General features: G+C 39.8%; 1 pseudogene; it reads left to right on the top strand.

Annotated features, from left to right (window-relative positions):
• Window positions 1-3,766: 3,766 nt before the first annotated feature.
• On the top strand, window positions 3,767-4,320 carry LOC128114966 (60S ribosomal protein L17-like; annotated as a pseudogene).
• Window positions 4,321-9,200: the final 4,880 nt, after the last annotated feature.

Below are 9,200 nucleotides of genomic sequence, written 5' to 3'. Positions count from 1 at the left end.
AAGCACAAAAACACAAAAATAAAAATCAAAACAAACAAAAAGCCAATAGACAAAAGAAATGCAAAATAAAAAAGACTTCTGAGCATGGGATCTGCCCTGGAGTGTAGTTGATAAACTCCATTGGAAAAAAAAACGACTTTCCCTTTCCCAGCAAATGTCAACTGCAAATAGCTTCCTAGTTAGGAATGAGATTTTGTGTCCACTTCTCTCCTCAGTGTTGTGACCCAATCTGCCCTGAACCTGTGCAGGTATTTCCTATACTGCCTTATTCTCTCTGAATTCATATGTTAATCTGAAGTGATTTAAATGAGAATGGCCCTATAAGCACACATATTTGACTACTTGGTCCTTAGTTGATGGAGAGTTTCAGAAATGACTGGGAGGTTTGTCTTTGTTGGAGGATATGCATCACTGCGGGAGGTCTTTGAAGTTTCCAAAGCCTACTCTAGGCCCAGTCTCTCTCTCTCTCTTTCTCAGACTTGTAGTTGTGGATCAGATGTAGGCTCTCAGCTACTGCTCCAGTACCATGCCTGCCTACTTGTTGCCTTGCTTCCCATCATGTAATGGTAGTGTATATTATGTGTCATTGTATGTTGGGAGTATGTAATTTGTTTTTTACAGGGAATTAAGAGATTGCCTTGAGTCTCAGAAAATACTTTGGACTTTTAAACTTTTTAAGATTGTGAAGGACTACAGGACATTTGAAATTGAATTTAATATATTTTTCATTATGATATAACTGCAAGCCTATAGGGACAAGGGAGTGAAATGTGCTAATTTGAACTAAAATGACTCTCACATGTTTGAAAGCTTAGTTCCTATTGGTGGAAGTGTTTGGGGAAGGATTAGGAGGTGTGTCCTTATTGGAGGACATGTGTCACTGGGGGTGGGTTTTGAGGTTTCAAAAGCCACATTAGACCCAGTCTCTCCCTTGGCCTTGTGGCTGTGGATCAGATATAAGCTCTTAGTTATTGCTCCAATGCCATGCTTGCTTGCATGCTGCCTTGCTTCTAACCATGATGGTCATGGACTCACTTTCTAAAACTGTAAGCAATCTCCCAATTAAATGCTTTGTTTTATAAATTGTTTTGTCATGGGTGTCTCTTCACAGCAATAGAAAAGTAATTAAAATATATTCAGTCCTACTGTGTCTGGAAAATGCTGTTTCCTTAACCATCCATCAACTCTGACTCTTAACAGTCAATCTCTTCTTCAGCATAGATAACTGAGACTTGAGGATAGAGCTTTGCTGAAGATACCACATTTAGGCTTGAGTGCTCCAAAACTCTCTCATCCTCTGCACATTGTTCAATTGTGTATCTCTCTATTAGTTACCATCTATTGCAAAAAGAAGCTTCTCTGATGATTGTTGAGTTAGGTACTGATCTATGGGTATATTAATGTGTCATTAAGAGTCATTTTAACTCTCCTCTCTCTCATCAATTGAATTCTCAGAGCTCAGCCTGGTGCCTGACCATGAATCTCTGTATCTGCCTCCATCTGTCACTGGACAAAGGCTCTATGATGACAGTTAGGTTATTTGCTAGGCACCCTCTGGACCACTGCCAGCAGACCAAGGTGGGGTCAACCTTGTGGATTCCTAAGAGTCTCCCCAGCACCCTGCCTCTTCTTATTCCCATGATGTCCTCATGTATCATGGTATCTTTCTCCCTGCCCTCCCACTCTGTCCCTGTTCCAGCTTGACCCTCCCATTTCCCTATGTTCTCATTCCCCACTCCTCACCCTCTGCCATCCCCCCCCACCAGTCCACTCATGTAGATCTGATCCACTTCTCCTTCACAGGGTCATTTATGTGTCCCTCCTAGGGTCTTTTAATGTTAGCTAGCCTCTCTGGAGTTGTGGGTTGCAGTCTGGCCATCCCTTCCCTCCCATTTAGTATCCACTTATGAGTGAGTACATACTATGTTTGTCCTTCTGAGTATGGGTTACCACACTCGAGATGATATTTTCTAGATCTATCCATTTCCCTGAAAATTTCATGATATCATTGTTTTTTACTGCTGAGTAGTACTCCATTGTGTATATGTGCCATATTTTCTTTATCCATTCTTCAGTTGAGGGACATCTAGGTTGTTTCCAGGTTCTTGCCATTATGAATAATGCTGATATTAACATAGTTGAGCATGTGTTCTTGTGGTAAGATTGAGCATTCCTTGGGTATATGCCCAAGAGTGGTATAACTGGGTCTTGGGGAAGACTTATTGCCCAATTTTCTGAGAAACCGCCATACTGAATTCCAGAGTGGCTGTTTGCCATTCCCACCAACACTGGAAGAGTATTCCCCTTTCTTCACATCCTCTCCAGCATAAGCTGTCTTCAGTGTTTTTGATCTTAGCCATTCTGACAGGTGTAAGATGGTATGTGGAGATCATGATGGGAGGACGTGCAGAGATGACCAGCCACACTAGTGGAAGCCCATGAACTGTGGACTGGTGGCTGTGGAGCCCCCATGGGACTGGATTAGGCCCTCTGGATATGGAAGACAGTTGTTTGGCTTGAACTGTTTGGGGGGCACCCAGACAGGGAGCTCAGGATCTGTCCCTGGTCTATGGGTAGGCTTCTAGAACCCGGTGCCTGTGGTGTGCCACCTTGCACAGCCTTGGTGCAGTGGGAAGGGGCTTGGACCTGCCTAGGTTCAGTGTGCTGGGCTTTGCTGACTCCCCATTGGAGACCTCGATTTGAAGGATGTGGGGATGTGGGGTGGCTTGGGAAAGAGGGCTGGGGGTGGGAGGAGGGAGAAGTCTGTGGATAGCATGTGGAGTGAGTAGAAAATTTCTTAATAAAGAAAAATGAAAAAAATAGTCATTTTATTGCTATGTTTCTTTAGCAGAATAATAGTATTAGATTTTCCCGTAGGCCTCTGGCCTATATAGTCTCAGGTTCTTGGCAACTTTAGCAGTGTCAGGTATAGATTTCATCTCATGGAGTGGGACTTAAATCCAATACAAATAGTTTTTTATTTCTTCTATAACATTTGTGCCACTACTGCAACAGTGTATTTTGCAAATAAATTGCTGTTATAGATTGTGGGGTTTGTAGCTGGGTAATATTGATGAATACATTTCTATTTCAGTAGCATTCGGCGTACCATCCAGCAACATGAATGCTAGTCAGTAGGGGTGAAGCTTCTAGTTGAGTGCCAGTTAGACTTCTCTATGCTTGTTGACATAAATAGGGGTTTGTTGTTGTTTTGTTTCATTTTTTTAGCAATGGGGTATTAACTATGATCATTGCTGTTGTATTCATAATAGCCAGAAACTGGAAACAGCATAGATATCCATCAACTGATTAATGAATAATGAAAATTTGGTACATTTACAGAGTAGAATGCTATTCAGCTGTGAAAAAAATGAACTTATAAAATTTGCAGGTAAATGGCTAGAGCTATAAAAATAGTTCTGAATCAGGGTACTTAGACTATAAATGATAAATATTTTATGCTTTCTCTTAAATGTGGATGTGAGCATTTAAGCTTTCAATATATATTCTAGAATCCACATAACCATAGAGGTTTAGGTCCTTAGTAATGGGCAGGGGAGAAGAAGAGGGTCTGCCAATGCAAGGGAAATAGAACATGTTATAGAGAGACAAAGGGGGAAGTAAAATAGGAAGATTAATTGGGGAGGAAAATCAGAGAGGAGGGTAAAAAGGGGAATATGGGGAAAAACACAGAACAGTGAAGGCCTTTTGAGAAATCAAATGGAGGCTTCCTCTTCCTGTAAGCAGTCTAAGGTGACCTGTGAAGATGATTCACTACACTCTTTACTCAGTAAACCCTACAAAATCATGCAAATCAAGAGGTTCAAATCTTCAGGTTCACTTTAAGAACACTCACGAAACTGTCCAGACCATCAAGGGTATGTATATATGAAAGACCACCAAGTATCTGAAAGATGTCACTTTAAAGAAACAATATGTGCCATTCTTGTGGTATTATGATGGAGTCAGTAGGTGAGCCCAGGCCAGAGAGTGGGGCTGGACACAGGGTTGGAGACCAAAAAAGAGTGTTGAATTTTTACAGCACATGCTTAAAAATACAGAGAGCAATGCTAAACTGCAGGGTTTAGATGTTGGTTCTCTAGTCATCAAACACATCCAGGTGAACAAAGCACCTAAGAGGTACCAACCAACATATTGAGCTCATGACCATATTGATCCGAACAGGAGCTCCTCCTGCCATATGGAGATGATCCTCACTGAAAAGGAACAAATTGTTCTAAAGCCAGAAGAGAAGGTTGCACAGAATAAAGGACATCCCTAAAGAAACTGACGAAACAAAAACTTTTGGCATGGGAATAAATTCAGCATAAAATAAATGCAGATAAAAGTAAATGAAAAGCATATGACTAAATGGAAACCTACTACTGCAGAAGCTTCCTAAAATGTATGCAAACATGAAGGAATATAAAAGGAGTTGCCATATAATGGAAAAGACCATGAACAATTAGACATCTTATGCCACCAAGTAAAACCTCTAGTGCCAGGAATATATTACATCTTGTTTAATAGTTGGTCAAAGGGGTACAATGGAACTCCTTTTGACCCCAGCAAGCATCACAGGCTACTGCCAAGGATATTTGTTATATATATTATATATTTGTTATTCACTAGCCACATTATTTAGCCTGAATTCCAGGCAAGGGTTTACAACTGCTATTAAATGACTTCACTTGGAGTTTGATAGGCATCTCAACATAAAATGATTAAAATGTGATACTTAGATCTGTTAATCCTAATGTCTTTTTCACCAAGTGTTCTCCAGCTTAGCAAAAGTTATCACTATCCCTACAGTTGCTCAAAATTTCATAATTAAAATCTTTTATCACTTATACTCAATTCAACATCTAGTCACCATATTATCTTTAAACTATAACCAAAATTAACTACTTACCAGCTCCATTAGTGCCAAATTGTTGTCAATATTCTATAGTAATTATTTTCATTTTCATTTTCAACTGCTATATTACTTTCCTGTGGTTAGAATTACAAGTTATGACAAATATGTGATATTGAAATTACACATTTAATTTTTTTTAAATTATGGTGCTCAAAAGTCCAAAATAAAACTTCATGAAGTTGAAATTAAGGTGCTAACTAGGCTATACATTCTACAGAGTGTCTGTGGAATAAAACTGTTTTCTTGCCTTTTGCCAGCATATATAATGAATTCTTTGCATCTCTTGGCTATTGTGTTTTATATTCAAAGCCATAGCCAATAAACACATGCTTCCTTGATCTATAAATATACTTATGGTGCCATTTGGGACCCAATCCTAGGATAATCTCTACATTTCCAAATCCTTAAATTAGTCAGATTCATATACTCTCTTTTACAATATTCACAAGTTCCAGATATTAGAACTGAAATATACTTGGGGGATTTCAAACTAGTTCAATAACATAATACATTTTAAGGAATCAGAGGCATGCAACAGTGCTGTAGTACTTGCCTAGCATGGATAATCTCTCAGGATCAATTTCTGGCACTTCAAAACACATATTTTATACAAGTGTCACATATATATTGTCAACTTATCTGTAAAAAAAGCTTCCAAGAATACCCAATGGATGAAAAGCATTCTCTTAAAAAATGGCACTAGGACAACTGGACCTTCTATCATAATATGCATAAAATCTTCCAAAGATGGATTAAGTATTTGGCTGTAAATAAATTACATTTAAACCAGTTTTTCCTAAAAACTATATACCTGTATCAAAACACCACAACTGGTGTCTGTAGAAATGGCTCAGAGGCTAAAAGCACTTCCCACTCTTCCAGACGTCCCAGGTCCAGTTCCAAGAAGCCACACTGAGTGGTTCACAACAATCTGTGACTCCAATTCCAGGTGATCCACTTTCCTGTTCTGGCTTCCATGGGCTGACATTCGTAAATATGGACACAGTCCTCATGCTACATCCTCTCCTCCTATTTTCAATTACAAGGAACCTCCTTGGTTAAGCAAGTCTCTCACTCATCCATTCTGTAGAAATTTACTAAGCAGGAATTTTATGTCAGATACTCAACAAATCTAAGGTCTATGAGTGATTACATTGTTGTTGTATATCCTCTAGGATAGGATCTTCATGTTAATGAAGTAAGAGCAATATGAATATGAATAAATCTTCAAGTAAAGTTAATAACTAGTATATTACCAATATCCTTGCATCTAAGCATTTGCCTTTGTTCCCCACACTTGGGTTGGAATTATAATAAAAAGAGAACTATTTTTTTAAAATTGGACTTGAATTAAAATCTAGGACCTCTGTATACCAACTATGTATCTAATACCAATACCTTCCATCTTTGTTACTAAATTTCTTCAACTCTTATGACAATTATAATATTATATATATTATACTTATATATTATATACTCATAGATTATACTTGTATATTCTTGTTCTACTTATATACTTATAAGTATATATACTAGTATGATAAAACATTCTGACCAAAAGCAAATGTGGGGAGAGAAAGTTTTATTTGGCTTTACTTCCCAGGTCATAGTTTATCACTGAGAGAATTCAGGGCAGAAACTTAAGCAGGGATTCAAAGCAGAAACTAATAAACAATGATTGCTGACTCATTTTTTGGCTCGTAATTAACTAGCTTTATTATACAACCCAGGACTGATGGGAACGTTGTTCTGTATGCTGTGAATGTATGTTGCTCTGATTTGGTTGATAAAGAAAATGCTGATTGGCCAGTATCTCGGCAGGAAGTATAGGTGGGATAAGCAGAGAGGAGAATTCTGGGAAGAGAAAGGATGAGTCAGGCTGCCAGCTGCCACCATGAGAAACAAGATGTAAAGTTACCGGTAACCCATGAGCAATATGGCAAGGTATAGATTTATAGAAATGGGTTAATTTAAGATGTAAGCTCTAGCTAGCAAGAATCCTGAGCCATTAGGCCATACAGGTTTAATTAATATAAGCCTCTGCATGTTTATTTGGGTCTGAGTGGCTGAGGGCCACAGGCAGGGCTGGAGAAAACTCCAACTACATGGGACCATCTGTCTAGGAATGGTGGCACATATAGTAGGCTAGACTCTCTGACCTCATTCAACAATCAAGACAATCCTCTACAGACATGGCAATTTCATTCAGGTAATCTCTCAATTGAGACTCTCTTCTCAGATAACTCTAGGATGTGTCAAAATGACAGTTAAAGCTAACAAGGGCACTTTACTACTTGTTAACTTAAAACCCAACACTTGAAATTGTAAACTTTAAATTTCTTATCCCAATATAAATATAATAACATAAAACATAGCACAACTTTTAAATTCTTACTGTCATTAAAAATTTCAGGCCTTTAAAATATTAAGGTTTCTTTAAAAATCTAAAGTCTCTTAACTGTGGGCTCCAATAAAATAAAAAAAAATAACTCACTTTCTTATTCCAAATTTTAAGAACTAGGGAATAAAAGAACCACACTTTAGCATAACAAAAATTCAGCAGTGTAAAACCAGATCCGGTTACTCTGTGTCTGGCATCTGGGATGCACTTGTCTTTGGGGGTCCAAAGGGCTTGGCAGTTCCTTATATCCACTTTTTCCATGCAGAACATGCACAGCTTGTCTCTTAGGCTTGAGCAAGCTCTACTATATACTGGCAGCTGTCCTTAGTGAATGTTCCATGGTACTAGCATCTCCAGTATCCTGGTGTCCCCATTTGCAGCTGAAGTTGTACCTTCAACAATAGCCTTTCAGGGCTTTAGTTCAAGGACTATGCTACTGCCACATCATGCCAGGTACCAACTTCTCCCCATTACCTCCTCAAACCTTTAACTTTCATGTGAAACTCAGACCCATGTATGTAACAGTTCCATCTTGCTAAGTTCAGTTACCTGCTTAAGATGCAGCTCTGGTTCCCCCCAACCCCCAGATTTTGTTTGTTGGCTTTGAGAAAATACTTTTCAGAATATTTCACCTCATTGATGCCGGGCTCTTAACAATCACAGCTGGTCTTTCAGATCAAGTTGATCAGCATCTATTGTCCTAGAGAAGCAACGATTTGACCTTAGTGGTACTGATCTCTTGCTAATCACAGCTCATTATTTAGCCCCAGCTGACCAACAAGCAGGCACAAATTGTTTTTTTTAAATAGCTTCTTCTCTCACACAGTACATCCGGACTGCAATTTCCCCTCCCTCCACTCCTCCCTGCTCCTCCCCACCTCCTCTCTCCCCCAGATCTACCCCCTTACATTTTCTCTTCAGAAAGGAACAGGCCTCCAAGAAATGACAGCCAAACAAGGCAAGACAAGATACAATAAGGCAAGGCAAAAGCCCTCTTACTGAGGCTGGGCAAGACAATCCAGTAGGAGAAAAACAGTCCCAAGAGCAGATTAAAGACTCAGATACATGCCTGCTCCCACTATTAGGAGTCCTACAAAAACACCAAGCTAACAACTATAACATATACTCAGAAGACCTGGTGCAGATGCCTGCAGGCCCAATGCTTCCCACTTCAGTCTCTGTGAGCCCATATGAGCTCTGCTTAGTTGATTCAGTGGGCCATATTATCCTGGTGTCCTCCATCCCTTCAGACTCCAAGAATCACTCCTCCCTGTCTTCTGCAGGGTTTCCCAAGCTCCAAGGGCCTTGAGGAACCTGATGGATACCTCCAATTGAGTCAGTCTCTCTCTCTCTCTCTCTCTCTCTCTCTCTCTCTCTCTCTCTCTCTCTCTCTCTCTCTCTCTCTCTCTTCTCCCTCTCCCTCTCTCAGCATAATGTCTGGTTGTGGGTCTCAGCACCAGCTCCCATCTGCTGCTGAAGGAAGCCTCTCTGACGACAAATGGACATGGCACCAATCTATGAGTATAGCAGAATCATTTCATGGTATTTTTTTGGTCAGTCCTGTTTGACTCTACACTAGGTCTCTGGGCTATCCAGTCTCCAGTTCCTGACCATCCAGGCAGTGTAGGCCATGGGCTCTCTAGCATGGTATGAGCCTCAAGTTAAACAAAACATTGGTTGGCCACTCTCACAAGTTCTGCACCACCATTGCCCCAGGACATCTTCCAGGCAGGACAGATTGTAAGTAAAGGGTTTTGTGGCTGGATTAGTGTTCAAGTTTCTACAGAGTTCAAGGTACTACAGAGTACCTTCTCATGTCAAAGAGAGCAGAACACAGGGGTGAAGTTTCCACATAAGCATCAGCTTGTCCTCTCTACACTC

Source organism: Peromyscus californicus, unplaced genomic scaffold, assembly GCF_007827085.1.
Source record: "Peromyscus californicus insignis strain IS unplaced genomic scaffold, ASM782708v3 Scaffold_10__1_contigs__length_136768540, whole genome shotgun sequence".
Lineage (NCBI taxonomy): Eukaryota > Metazoa > Chordata > Mammalia > Rodentia > Cricetidae > Peromyscus > Peromyscus californicus.
Note: the sequence above shows the minus strand (reverse complement) of the source record. Positions and strands in the feature narration are given on the sequence as shown.